General features: G+C 43.4%; 1 protein-coding gene across 2 annotated transcripts in view; it reads right to left on the reverse strand.

Annotated features, from left to right (window-relative positions):
• The window catches only part of AGAP1 (ArfGAP with GTPase domain, ankyrin repeat and PH domain 1), a 694,274-nt gene that overhangs the window by 630,342 nt on the left and 48,569 nt on the right, over nucleotides 1-15,363 (reverse strand). The window lies entirely within an intron of this gene.

Here is a 15,363-nt window from a genome sequence, read left to right on the forward strand (position 1 = left end):
ACCTGGTCACAGGTTGGTCCCCACTCCAGGAATGCTTGCCCTTCTGCCTTCCTCACTCCTACCCACAAAGACTGCCCAGGTACCACCTCCACCAGGAAGACTTCTTCGGTTCCCCCAGTAGGGGGTGCTACTCCTCCCCTCTCTGCCCCACTCTGACATTTGATTGATACTTACTTGGTATGGCAGTCTTAATACCTGTTGTCTCCCAAACTTTTCTTTGGAGCGTCCCAAACACAGAGCTAGCTCTGGCAATGTGTGCATCAACCTCATTGTCAACGTGTACATCCCTGGAAAGTAGTACACTACCAAGGTAAGTGAACTTATCCACAGCATTCAAAACTTCTCCATTTGTTCTAACTGATGGTTCCACATATGGATGCTGTGGTGGTGGCTGATGGAGCACCTGATCTACAGAGCCATTGCGCTGACCTCATTGTTGTACACCTGTGAAACATGGACAGTCTACCAGCACCATGCCGAGAAACTGAATCGCTTCCATTTGAATTGTCTTAGGAAGATTCTGAGGATCACCTGGCAGGAGAAGGTACCAGACACTGAAGTCCTTGCTCAAGCTGAACTGCCAAGCATTCAAACTGCTTCAGAGAACACAACTCCGATGGGCTTCACATTGTTCTAATGCAAAATGTACATTTGCCAAAAAGATTATTTTATGGAGAACTCGCATGGGGCAGGTGATCACATGGTGGTCAGAAGGAACGATACAAGGACACTCTCAAGGTCTCTCTCAAGAACTTTGGATTTGACTGTGCTACAGGGAGACACTGGCACAGGACCGCTGAGCATGGCATGCCCAAATCAGAAAGGGTGCTGTGCTCTGTGAGCAAAGCAGAATTGAGACAGCACAAAGTAAAGGTAGAATGTACAAATTTGGAGCATCCATCCCAAAAATTCATATAGACTGTCTGTGGCCAAACTGTGGTAGAGCATTCTCAGTTTGCATTGGTCTGATCAGCCACACTGAAATTTCACTTTATCATGGTGATGTCATTTTGGTCCTCTCCGAAGACAAAGGATAACAACCAATTTGGTATGGCATTTGTACTGTCTAAGCTGTGGATGCATTGTTTCTCCTTTCTGTCTTTGTAACAACAAGAACTATGGCATGCCTAGAACATAGTAAGGCAGCTCAGTCAACATTTAACTGAATTAAGTTTGAGCTGGTGTCAATGGTTATATGTAAAAACCGAGATGGCACAGGCCAGGACAAATACAGAGCCAGGGAACCCTGAGCAAACAAGAGACAGAACTTAAGGGGTCCTCTCCCCTGCCATCAGTCTGGGGCCAATCGACACCTCAAGAATTTAAGACACCAGGATATTCAAGAGCTGACAGACAAGAAGCCACCAGGATGCTGGCAGATGCCACTGAAAATATCTCCCTTCCATTACTCTTTGTCCCCATGAAGGGGAACCCACTTTGCTTAAAGAAAGCAGATGGCATTTCAGAAGCTAGAAGTAACCCTGGTTAACCAACAATAGGGATGAGGGGAGAGGGTGAGTCAGCACTCCAACAGTTGAAATAACCCTCCTTCTTTGCTTCCTCTCTCTCTCTCTCTCTCTCTCTCTCTCTCTCTCTCTCTCTCTCTCTCTCTCTCTCTTCCCTTTTCTCTCTCTCTCTTTCCTCCTTCCCTCCCCTACAGAACAACAAGGCCTATGTGTGAGGTCACTGAATTTGGTAGGTGCTAATAATCCTCGAAGTCTCACATTGGTACAGAAACAACAGATTGTGGAGTCTATTTTTAGCAATAGTAATTGGTTAAAATAGGAAACATGTCCTCCCCCACTCCCACCCCCACCCCTGTGGCTGCTAGGGTAAGCTCCTCCCCTCTCCCTTCCCCTCAAACAAGGGTGGTGCTTGCCCCTGGTGTAGACATTCCCAGCTATGGCTCTTACTCTCTCCTTTTCTCCCCTTTCCAGTCGGTAAAGAATTTAGCAGGCAGAGTTGGGAGCTCCCCAGTGCCCAGAGTTTCACATGGGCTTTGGGGGCATTTCTTCTGGATTCTAATGCTCCTCTGACTGTCCATAATTAGCAGTAGAAGCTTGGCCAAGTCACTTAGAAGCCTCCCTTTCTTTATAAGGGGCTTGGGCTAAATGCTCTCTCGAGTCTCTCACCATTTTTATGATTTGCTGCTTTAGTAGGCGAGTGAAGCCTTGAAAAATTGAAAGAAAAGGTGCAGCCCACTGTCAATCACTCTCGGACACCCACATGGTCTATTTAAAGTGACACATTCATCCACAGAAGCTTGACTGTAATTCCTTCATGAAGCATTCTTGCTCTAAGCAATGTTTCTCAGTAAAATAAATGAAGGAAACAGATGTGCAAAGCGATCGATTCTAATTAACTTTACTGTGATTGCTGTATAACTGGAGTCACTTTTCTTTAGTAACTGAGGAGTAGGAAGCTGGGAGAATAATAAATCATGACCTCGAACCAGCCTTAGAGTAAAAAATCGGAGGGCTAGACCAATGAGCAAGAGCCCCGAAACTGGCTGGCAGGCTGGCGACAGCCACTGACCTGGGCTTTCCCATAGCCTGGCCTCAGACTCCCCATTAGGAAAATGATCCTCTAAAGTCCACTCCAGTTTTTTAAAAAATCTCTAATTCTAGCATTTGGTTGGCATGCTCCTTCTCCCTGGCATGCTCCTTCCACACTTCAAAGTATGTCCCATGGTGAGAGCAGCACTTAGCTTTCCTGGCAAAACATGAATTTTCCTAATTCAGATGATGAAAGGGAGGCAGGAAATAAACATTGATTAAGCACCTACTATGTGTCAGGCCCTGAGCTAGGTATTTTACAAACATCTTATCTCCTGTGATCCTAAAAGACAGAAATACAAGCGAGGTAAACACTGTTGTTATCCCCATTTTATAGTTGAGGAATCTAGAGCAAATGAGGGCTAAGTGACTTCCTCAAGGTCCCACAACTAGTAAGTATATGAGGCAGGATTTGAACTCTAACCTTTCTGACTGTATCTATATCTATCTGACTATATCTATCTGTACCACCTAACACAAGCAGTTCCTGTTCTAGGTGACTTTGGAAAAAAAAATTTTTTTTAACAAATTTGAAGGTTTATTTTTTACTGACTTCTCTACTAATTCAAATAAAAGAACAATCTTTTCAGCAACAAAATTACAAGTCTTCCCAGGAAAGTAGAGTAAAAGAAATAAAGTCCTCTTCAGGCCTCCAGACACTTAGCCGAGCTTGGCCCAGGGGCCCAAACTGGAAAAACCACAGAGATGAGGAATCCTTCTTGTCCTGAGGGTGGCACAAAGCTGGAGGGGCAGCCTGGCTGCCTGGTGAGGACCAAGGCCAGCCAGCAAGGGGCCAGAACTGAACAGGGGAGAGATTCCCCTGATTCCAAGCTGTTTCCGCAAATCAGAGTCCCAACGGTTCACCTGGATACCTTCCTGGTGCTACCACAGGGCCATACATCACAAACCAAAAATCAGAAGGTCAGTGACTAACAGAAAGACTCATGGGAGGGTGGCAAGGGAAGATGAGGCAAAGATCTTCCCAGGTGTTTTGGAAAGGACTGGAGAGAAATTACAGGAGGAATACAAAGGTGGAGGGGGCACCAGTTCCATCTTTATCTGGATCTACAGGATTTGTTTTTGGAAAATTGAGCAGAAGTTAAGCACAATCTTTTATTAATGTGTAACATTATAACCATAGTCTGTTGGTAGTTGAAGTGAATTAATAGTGGGTAAAGTAGCCACCTAGCACAATAGTCAGCTACATTTCTTGGAAAAAAGGTTTCCACGTTGACACAATGCAAAAAAAATCATCCGAGTTCTTCTGATGGCTGGGGGGTGTAATACTGGTGATCATGGCTGGTGTCCATCCCCTTCAGAGCTATGTGAACAGGAACAGAGCTCTTTCTCCTCCAGGTGTCTCATGCTTACGGACCTCCTCCCTGCTGCCAAGGCCTCCACCCCCCCCCCCCCGAGGTAACATTCATAATTTCAATATCAGCAACAACTCACATTGATGGAGCCCTTTAAGATCTGTAAAGTGTGTTGCACATGGTATTTTACTGATTTTCACAAGAATTTAGTGAGGTAAGGACTATTACTTAGGCCCATTTTACAGAGGAGCATACTGAGACTGAGTGACACACAGGGATTTGTTCAGGGTTACATCAGAGGAGGGCTCATTCACTGCAGTCATCTGTACGAGTCTCATCTCCCCCTGCTCAATTCTAAGCTAAGGGAAGGCATGGACCATGACCCATTTAATATTTGTCTCTCTTCCTGACCCTCCTCCAAATACTTACTCAGTGCAGGATTCTGTATATAGTAAGTTTCTAATACATGTTTCAATAAATTTTAAAATCCTCAAGGTGCAGTGGGAAACAGCACTGGTTACACAGCAAGGCAGAGGATGTGGGTTCAATGTGGGCTTTATCACTTCCTACCTGTTATCTCAGGTAAGTCACTTGCCTCTGGGGCTCACTTTCCTTATCGGCAAAATGAGGGCATTGGACTACATGACCTCTAGGATCCCTGAAACTCGAAATTGCCTGTTCAATTCAATAACCTTTTATTAAGCATCTACTGTGTACCAGCCTAGTGGGCTTGATACTGGGGATACAAAAATTAAATAAACAATCCCTGCCTAGCACAAGCTTGCATCCTATTGGGAGAAACAAGGCATACAGAATAAAAGAGATCCCCTCCCAGAGTGGGAAAACTTTGCCAAGCAGAGGGAAAGGAGAGAGCTGAGCTAGGTGGAGGAAGCAGCACCTGCTTAAACTCTTAAAGCCAGGAATTTGAAAAGGCAGAGGTAAGCATGGAGAGCATCGAAGACCTGCCTAGGCAAAGGCCCTGAGGCTGGAGATGGAATATCAGGAAGAAGGTATAGCTAGCAGACCATTTTGCCTGGAATGGAAGAGAAAAAAAGAAGTAATAGAAAATAAAACTGGAAAGGCAGACAAGAACCAGTGTGTGGATGGCTTTAAAGATTAAGCTGAATAGCCTGTATTTTTAACCTTGAGGAAAATGGGAGTTACAGATTTTGAGACATGATCAGTTTCAAGCTCTGGGAATACCAATTTGGCAGCTGAGTGGAGAATGGGTCGGAGAAGAGCGAGGCTGGATGCAGGAGGCTGAAGTTATAGCCTCTTAGAATAGTCTACGCAGGAAATGATGAACTGGGGGAAGAGGCTGTGCAGAGAGAGAGGAGGAGAAGGGGAAAGAGGAGGAAGAAAAGGAAAAGAAGAGAAAGAGAAGGGGGTGATGTTATGGAGAGAGAATCAAAGAGATTCACTCCCTTGAATTTGTTGACTCTCTCTGATAACTGTATGTTCCACCGCTCACCCTTCATTCCCTCTCTATGTCATAGAGCAAGAGCTGGAAAGAATCAGAGTGGTCACTGAGTCCAACCCACTCATTTCACAGACAAGAAAATCAAGCCCTGGAGACTAGGGTCTGACCAAAGGCCATAATGGTAGCAAATGGTAGAGTCAGGATTGGCTCATGGATCTTCCGGCTCTCAGCTCCATGCTCTTTCCTGCTGCACCCACACTGATGTTTTTAAAGCAGTATTCCAGAGAGACCAGTCTTAGTTTCATTCCAATAAGGCTCATGCTGTTCTTCTACGCATGTGTGCCTCTACCTTCCTGGCTCTCTGAGTGCACTGGATTACATACACACACACACACACACACACACACACACACACACACACACACACACACACACACACACTTCGACTTATTAGGCATTGAAATCCACATGGATTTAAAAAGCAATGAAAAGCCTTTACTATCAAAGATGAAAGACACCTATTGTCCAGCAAAAGCATGAAAGAGGCGGCAGCAGCTTTCACGACAGGGCGGGTTTCTTCTCTGCGTTCACAGTCCCTGGGACCCTGGGCTCTTTGAGGACACCCTTCCCCAAGATCACATTCCTTACTACCTGCAGAGCAGAATAGAGAGGGAGGAGGAGAAAAGAGAACAAACCTTTCATTTTATGATGTTTTTTTAATACCAAATATGACTAAGATCCATTCATCCTAAGCTTTGACTGGGAAAATAAGAAGGCAGCAAGGATCTAATTTAATTTAGTAGTATCTGACATAATGAAGGTCAAAGCAAGCAATCTTCATACTCCCCTCCATGCACCAACCACCTCACAAAGAGCTTCCACTTCATTTTCTTTCATTCAATTGAATATTGGAGTTCCGACTGGAAGTATGTGCAGACAGAAACAGGCAAACTGAATGAACTGACTCACATGACAGGAGGCATGCCCCTAAAGGTACACCTGAGAACTTGCTCCATAACACCCTGGATATTTCTGTTGAAAAGGATGGGAAATCAGCTCTTTGGCAGAACCATGCAATGGAGCTGACCAGGACTGTCTTCTCCTCGATGCCCCAGGGGATGACATGGGTCAGATCATGGGAAGGGTGGCCAGTTGAGGTGAAAAAACAACTTCCATTCTATATTATTGCACAATTAATCAATCAGCAAGCATATATTAAGTGATGGAGACATAAAGACCAAAAACAGTCGCTGTCTGTAAAGAACTTATAATCTGTATGAGAGGAAAACAGGTCTAAATATATACAAAATAAGTAAAAATAAAGTAATTGGGGGGAGAGGGGATCAGGAAAGGTGTTGTGAGAAAGGTGACCCCACAGCTATGCTTTGAAGGCTGCTAGGACCTTCTCCTCCTCTTCTGGACTCCCAGAGCTCCTGGACTTTTCCCCAATGTTCACCTTCCTCCCTAGATTATACTGACGAGTGCATGACCTACTCCTCAACAAGACTGAACCCTACAGGGTCAGGAACCACATTTAACTTACCCTTGTATCTCTGGCTCCCAGAACCTCACAAGCAACTTACATGCTTGCTGAAGCAGGGAGAGGGTGCTTTCTGATGCGTTTCTTGCTTTTTTAAAAAATATATAAATAGAAATGATTGAAAAGGAAGAAAAGACAGATTCTGTCACACAATAATTTAATCTCTAGCAAAATCATACTTTTTTTCCCTAAAGTCAAAGCCAAATCATTGTTTTTGCCTAAAGCACCAAACGCTATCTAGTTTCTAATTATCTGAAAAGCTCCTATACACAGTGGCCAATTATATCATGGTAAATTAATGAGCGATAGACAATTCTCAACTTGTCTGACCCACTGAAGAATTAGTCATTTTAAGCAATTAAGCTTTTTTTAAAATCTCTTCCTATAAATAACCATAATTTCCCATAATATACTGCTGAATTTCTTTACACACACACACACACACACACACACACACACACACACACACAATTCTATGGCTTAATAATTTTTTTTCAATTCAACTCAACACTTCTCCTATTGGAACTTGGATGCCTATTGTTTGTAGTGAACTCAGGCATTTTTTAACTCTAAAGTAGAATTTCAAGAATTTACTTCTTAAGACAGAAAAACAAATGTGGTTGCTGACCAAAAGCAGGTTCTTACATACCTTAGTTATCATCAGTTCTTAGCATGACACTGTTCTGTAAGCCTTCTACTTGTCTATCCTTGAACAGTGAGCTCAAGGCTACATGTTCCACCAATTGCCAGATTAATCAGTTTGGGTTTTGGTTTTAATCATGGCCAGGAGTTGCTTAGACTCCTCACCAAGCAATGTTTTAAAAGATGTCCTAGGACCAAATGGAACCAAGGAAGGCAGAAGGTTCCCTAGTGAATTAGCCACCTGTACAAAAAGGAAAAGCACAAGAGGCTCTTCCTCTTTTCTCACCACTCACCAGAGGCAGCCCTGCACAGTGGTTGGAGAGCTCGCCTTGAGTCAGAAAGACCTAGATTCCATTCCTCTCTGGACACAGATTGGCTGAGGAGCCCAGGGTGAATTCCTCAAATTCTCATTGCCCCAGGCCACTGTCTAACAAAGGAAGAAGCAGAAGAGCTGAGATTTGCATTGGTGGGCTGAGTTCCTCCTACTGCAGTTCCCTTCATCAATAAAAACAGCCATAAATGAAACCCACTGAGTAAGTAAATTAATATTTGAATTTGAACCCTGGCTCTATGACTTACCACCTGTGTGACTATGGGCAAGTTTCTTAAAGGATTTTGGCCTCAATTTCTTCATTGGTAAAATAAGGAAGTTGAACCTGAAAACCTCTAAAGTCCCTTCTAGCTCTAAATCTATGACTCCATCTTTCATTCATTTTTGTTTCTAAAGGAGGGACTCTATCTAGGTCACCACCCTTTGGTTTGATGAGTGTGGCACCATGTTTACTATTGACTACATCACAACCTTTAAAACTCATATTCACTATTTATATCATGTCACATTCATCAACTCAGATGTCTATCCTTAGAAACAAAGTTTGACAAAAGCACAGAGACAACTTGAGGATCATAGTTCTCCCAGGAAAATAATAAAAACATGATAAATCAAAAATCCTGAATGCTGTAATACCCAAAATGCTACAAGAAAACCACCTGAAATTTCTGAATATGGGGGGAAGCAACAATGTAAAGAATTCGTAGATATCACCTCCAGAAATGGAGAGGAACCCTCTATTTCAAACTCCAAGACACACAGTGGTTAAATTTAACAACCTCAATAATAAATGACAAATTCTATAAGCAGCCAGGAGAAAGACCTTCAGCTAAAACCCAAGATCATTCTATACCCATTGGAAACCTCAGAAGGATATGAACAAATAGCATATTCTGAAAAGCAAAGTTCACATTGCCACCCAAAATGACATACCCTGAAAACCTGGGCCAAGTCATCACTGAAAAACGATGGGATATTAAATGAGGAAGCCATTTGAGGCATCTAGGGTGGGAATAGGGGGGAAGGGGGAGGATAAACTCTCTGAAGGCAGGGCCTCTTCTATTCTGGGTGTGTATCCTTAGTGGTTAGCACAAGGTCAGGCATGTAGAAAGTAGGTATCTAATAAATGCTTCCTAAACTCAATTGTTATCACATTGACTTGAACTGAAGTGCTGGTTCTGACATGCATCTATGGAATCCAAATAAATGTTAGAAACAGAAAAGTATTCAAGGAACCCTCAAAGTCCACTTCCTTGTTCTCATTCAGTGGCATTCTCTCTTTCTCTGTTTCTCTGTCTCTCTCTGTCTCTCTCTCTCTGTCTCTGTCTCTCTCTCTGTCTCTCCCTCCCTTCTCTCCTCTCTCTCTCTCTTTCTGTCTCTGTCTGTCTCTCTGTTGGTCTCTCTCTCTCTGTCTGTCTATCTCTCTCTCTCTCTCTGTCTGTCTCTATTTCTCTCTCTCCCTCCCCTCCTCTCTCTGTCTCTCTCTCTGTCTCTGTTTCTCCCTGTCTCTGTCTCTCTCTCTGTGTCTCTCTTTGCCTCTGTCTGTCTCCCTCTCTGTCTGTCTCTCTGTCTCTGTCTGTCTCTGTCTCTCTGTCTGTCTCTGTCTCTGTCTCTGTCTCTGTCTCTGTCTCTGTCTCTCTCTCTCTCTCTCTCTCTCTGTCTCCCTCCCTCTCCCCTCTCTCCACTAACTCATTTGAGAACTAACAAATGGATGTTGGGGGTTTGCTGAAGGTTAACCAAAGTCTTATCAACATCAAAGGGCAGTCATTTCAAAGGAAACAGAAAATCAGATAGGTGAGACACATGTCCCAGAGGCACAAACATGAGAGATTAAAGGAAAATGAGCTCTCCATATTCTGCCTAGTCATTCTGTTCCCCACACAGCATGATCACAGCATCTTAGGATCTCAAAGTCTGAAGGAGGCCTAGCCACCATCTGGCCCTACCTAGACATCCCTTCGATGGCCCACTCCCAAAGTGGTCCTCTACCCTACAATGCAAAATTTCCAGTGGGGAAAAAAAAGCCTACTCTCTTCTAAAGCAGCTCATTCTACTTTTGGACAGCTCCCATTGCTGGAATCATTAAACTGATTCCTCTGTTTCTATGCTAAATAAAAAAAAAACATTCAGAAATCAATTTCTACTTGTCCCATTCCATCTTCCAATCAGAAGCAGGGAGCAGCAAGGAAAAACAGTTTGGGATCTCAAAGGGAAGAACGATATGCAATATGTGGGTGCCCATCAAGCACTCTCTGTTGCCCTCATCATCATGTGTCTGCAATTACCTAAGGGACCTCCTATCCAAAGAGCTTCCTGGCACACATATACCAGGCTGGATGACATGAATATGGGGTTTAGTTCATATTAATGCCACTAGAAAAACCCTTCGAAGAGGTGCTTCCTCCTCCTCCAAGAGTAAGCAGTTGGTAAAGTTGAGATTCTTTGGAATTCACTTGAGATTCACTTTTGTCTTTCTATTGTCAATGGCTCAGACATGGTAGGCTTTTATGAGATGTCTGCCGGTTAATGTCATCATTAGTCAAAATGGAGAGCAAGGCCCTAGGTGAGGTACTGGGGCAGAAAAAGATGGTGTCCCTGCTCTCAGTGAGCTTCAGCTTAGACAGTCATATGTACCAAGAATAACCAGGTCTTGGTTCTTTTTCTCCATAAGTAAGCTCAACCAGGCATTGGGAAATTGGTGAACTAAAGACACCATTTTGGAGGATACAGTATTATGAGGGAACCATTCCATCAGAACAATGTTACAAGGACAACTGGCTGAACCATAGCATCCTATAGGTTTCTCCATTAGGGTTTGCTTAACGTAAATGGATGTTACAATGAAACACTGTGGGTGGAAGAATCTATCTGAATATGGCATCAGATATGTGATTCTCTCTAGTGAAAGGAAAGAATCCGCTGCTTTCGAAAGTTCCAAATTGCAAAATATTCTTGAGGAAAGGAATAAGAGAAAAGACTATCATGAGTAAGGCATACCAGAAGACTGGTTCTGCAAGCAGAGGATGTGGCTTCAAATTCTTATTCTTCTGCTTATTTACTGAGTGATCTTGGACAAATAACCCTAGTCTCTCTTGGACTCATCTTCCACATCTAGAAGATGAAGGAATAAGAAAAGATGGCCTTTGGAATTCCCCTTCCATCTCTCCAACCATCCTCAAACAAACAAACAAAAAAGGATTAATTGAACAGGCAAACCCCCAGAAAAACGAATTCATGGGCAAGATCAAGACATCATAGACTTCAGGTCCCCAGATTTGAGGAGCAGAGAGACCTTAGAGGTCATACAGCAGGGCTTGTGAAAAGGCAAAGTTTTCACTATTCCCTAGAAATTAAAGAAAATCTCCCAGGCATCTTTTCATCTCCAACTCAGACACCCACACTCATCTATTTTCATAGCACTTGAAAGCAGTTTTCTGTATCGCAGGCTTTACAGTTTCCAAAATACTTAGTGGGCCACAGTTTTCCATTGAGTGCGATGACTGGGACAGGAGAATGAATGCCAATGGCATTTAGCCAGAAGCCCTGTGGTTAGGACCTAACCTAACCATGGTCAGGCTTTCTCATCTGTAAGACCAGAGAATCTGACTTGATGGTATCTGAGGTCCCTGCCAGCTCTAAATCTGGGACCCTAAGTTACTTAGCCTCCCTTGGCTTCAGTTTCCTCATTTTTGGAATTCAGAGTTGGATTAAATGGTTGCTGGGGCCTCTTTCAGCTCTAGGCCCATGATCCTATGACCCCTCCCCACCTCCTTTTGTTTATTTCACTAAAACATGGCTACTACAAGCCATTTTATCGTTCAGTCACTTTTAGTCATTTCTGGCTTCATGACCTGATTTGGAGTTTTCTTGGCAAAGACGCTGGAGTGGTTTACCATTGCCTTCTCCTGTTCACTTTACAGATGAGGAAACTGAGGCAAACAGGGGTTAAGTAACTTGCCCAGTGTCACACAGCTAGTAAGTGTCTAAGGTCAGATTTGAACTCACCAAAATGAGTTTTCCTGCCTCCAGGCCTGGTGCTCCAACCACTGCACCACATAGTTGCCCTTCCAGCAACATGGTCACCCTTTTCATTTGTAGTTTGAATTTTGGCCCAAATGATTATCTTGATTTGCTGGATGCCCCTTCCTTGCACCAGAAAGAGAACATTTTGAATTCCAGGATTTCATCGGCTCTGCCTTTCATTTTCTAAGCTTTTAAAACATGATTAATGTAATGCAAGTAGGATCCATATCTACCACATAGTAATGCAAGACAAGTTCAAAGATCATCCATGGCTTGCTTTAGGAAAAGAGAAGACGTGGAGGTTTGATGTCCACTAGTTGTCTGGAGCTCATACTCAGCCAGCTAGACAAACACGAGGAGGTGAGCAAGGTCTAGCCAACGTCACTACAGACCACAGAGGTTGTGAGACATTTTCTATGCGGGGAGGGGAGGTAGAGAGGAGGCACAGACTGACCTCTAATTCAAGGCTTCCTAATCTAATCTTGGCGCTAGTTGACACTGGTTGACTTCTTTCGGTCATCACACCAGCCACAATAGGGAGGTCCCCCAAATATTTTTAAGATCATTTTACCGATGAGAAAATGAGGAGTCAGGAGCTGCTTCACTAGCCCAATGTCAGGTGTCTTTTAAATGTTGGAGGCCTCAGTCATTAGTTAGCTCTCTACCTTCTGCACCACACATTTAGATGAAAGAATAAACTGGAAGAGAGAGGCAGTATGAATGATCAGAATGTATGACTTGTAAGAAAAAAAACCTCTGCTCCAGCATTTGACATTAAGTAGGTACAGAATAAATGACTGTTGATTGGAGCAGACAGAAGGAAGAGAAATTCACAAAGGTGTACATGGGAACAGTTGAGTAGTATGACACAAGAAATCTAAAGATTGATGTTCCCTAATGATGAAACCTGGAACAAGTCCATTCATCTCTGAGCCTCAACTTTGCCCATCTGTAAAATGGAGGTCAAAATTTTATCACTGGCATGATCTCCCCTTGTGAGGAACTTATGATCAGAGCAAACTTATGAGCAATACAAAGCAAACCTTAAAGTATCACACAATGAGCTACTATCAGAATTAGATAATACATCATTATCAGAATTGTAAGCACCACAGGGGAAGGAGCAGTAACAATTTCATCTGTTATCTCCCCCGATGGAGTTGAATGGTGGAGTGTGCTCAGAACATGGTGGGTTACTGTCTATGACTACTCAACCAATGTTTTCATGATCACACTGAGCACATCCATGCCATTATCTGAGACAGTAGTAAAGCCTGGAGGGTGGGGGCTGTGTCTGGCTCCATCTCATGTTCTGCCCCACCCCCACCCTTTAGCACCCTGCCATCACACAGTGAGTATGTCACAAATGTTGATTTCTAAAGCTGGTTTTTCACCACCATTGCCTAGTTTAAATCTGCCTCACTATAATCTCAATCACAGATTAAGTATAGAAGGGACCTTTGAGGGCACAGAATCTGAGCTGAAAAGGACCTCAGAAACCTAGCCCAACCCACTCATTTTATAGAGGCAGACATAAGGTCCAAGCAAGGTCACACAGGAGGAGTCAAAAACAGAATTTGAACCCAGGCCCTCAAGCTCCAATTCCAATGTGCCCTCTACTGTCCCCATGCTAGCAAATCCTGTATTCACACAAAGCACAAAGGACTGAAAGTCTCTTTCCCACTTGCAAATTCTATGCTTCTCAAAAATTTGTCCCATAGACTCACAAATTCCAAATTAGTGAGGTCGGTACTAATAAGGGCTTGATTGTTATCCATAGGGAAATCCAACAGTGACTTTATGGAGTGTCCCAGAAATGCAAAAGGAATGAAAAAATCAGGCTGTGAGAGAAGCAAGATCAAAGAAGTATATTTTTAGTGGGTCTAATTCTCGAAAATAATTCCATCCTTCATGACCTTTGCTCATACCACACGCCCAACTGTTTGCAAGTTATCAACAAGTAAATGAAAGAGGAAGTCAGTCCCAAATCTGAGGTTAATCAAGTGAGATTTTGTAGAGGAGGCCTTTCCCAGCCTGGGATTTTCCCTTTGCCCTAACCAATGACTCCCTCTTCCCAACCCCCACATCATAAAAGTGGATGGGGGCTGTGGAAGACAAGGGGCAAAAAGCCATGAACTTGAAGACTCAGAGAATCAGTGGGAAAGACTGGATGGGAGACCTTGGAGGTTCCCTCCTCTTCTCAAAAATAACTCATCTGACAGAGGGATGGGCAACTAGTTATTCCTTTAAAAATACAAATTCCATTAGTCAAGTGTCACTCATTTATACCTTTGTGTGAATGAACCAGTGGAGAATTGAATGGTTGGTAAAGTCCAGTGCTTTGTACATGAATAAAGGTAAAGCAGAGAATCACCAAGCTAGGGCTAGATACACCCTCAGAAGTCATCTGATCCAACCATCTTTTTGACAGTTGGGGAAACTGAAGTGAAAGGGTTAAAGCCACATGCCCAAGACCCAAGGTCACACACACATCCTAAGTATCTGAGGCAGGATTTTACCCCTGGGCCCCTAACTAAAAGCTCATCACACTGAATTAGGACAGAGAAAGAAAAGAGGCAAGAAATCTTGGATTACAAGGCAATCTTCAGGTGAGGTACTCTAGACAGTAAAATTCAGCAGGGAGAACAGTGTTTGGAAAAATTAGCTCAACTATATGACGTCTGTGGTCCCTTTTAGCACTAATCTATGATCTTAAATCACTTTTAACTTCCTGGGCCTCAGCTTCCTTTTCTGAAAAATGAGGGGTTTGGATCAGTTGGCCTCCAAGATCCCTTCCTGTACTAGATCTCTGGTCCTGTGTGTGATGTTGAATGAAGCACTTCATCTGTCTCCAATCCAAATGCCTCATCTGCCAAATGAAGAAAGGTCAGAGGTCCCTGGAAGCTCTAGGATCATGTCAGTTTCTACCCTGCAGGTTCCTTCCAAACCTAGTTCTGTGGTGCTGTAACTAGTTTGCAGGGCTACTTTTCAAGGTAGCCTATGCTGGGCTAAGCCCTTTACCATTTCTGAGACATTCTATCACATGAAGGTCTAGCTCTAGTTAACCCACCCCTTGTCCCAATGGAAGTAGAAAGGAGAAAGAGAAGAAAAAAGGTAAAAAAATGAAAGGGAAAGGAGGGAACTTCAAGGAGGCAAAGCATTCCTGGGCCTCCTGCTTCCTTTATTTGTTATGATCTATACGGGAAAGGATGGTATCAGGGAGGGAAAGCATTCACCCAGAGCCTTTAGAAATCTTCCAAGCTGTTAGCAATGTTCTAGTCTCACTGGGCCTCAATTTCAAAGGACCTAGACAAAGTGATGTCTGAGGTCCTGCCCAGCACTGGGTTTATGATCCTCTGAGTCTAGTCTGCCAGTCTACAGAATATTCCTGAATCACAGACTTATTTCCACAGTTCTCCTGTCCCTGGAAGACTATTTAAGAAATCCATATCCCTGGTTTTCCACAATCCCAGACAATAAAAAGGAGAAGGTAGTTTTCCCTATAGCTGTGCAGGAGTTGATAACATGGCTGTTTTTTT

This window comes from Notamacropus eugenii, chromosome 2, assembly GCF_028372415.1.
Source record: "Notamacropus eugenii isolate mMacEug1 chromosome 2, mMacEug1.pri_v2, whole genome shotgun sequence".
NCBI classification, from domain to species: Eukaryota; Metazoa; Chordata; class Mammalia; order Diprotodontia; family Macropodidae; genus Notamacropus; species Notamacropus eugenii.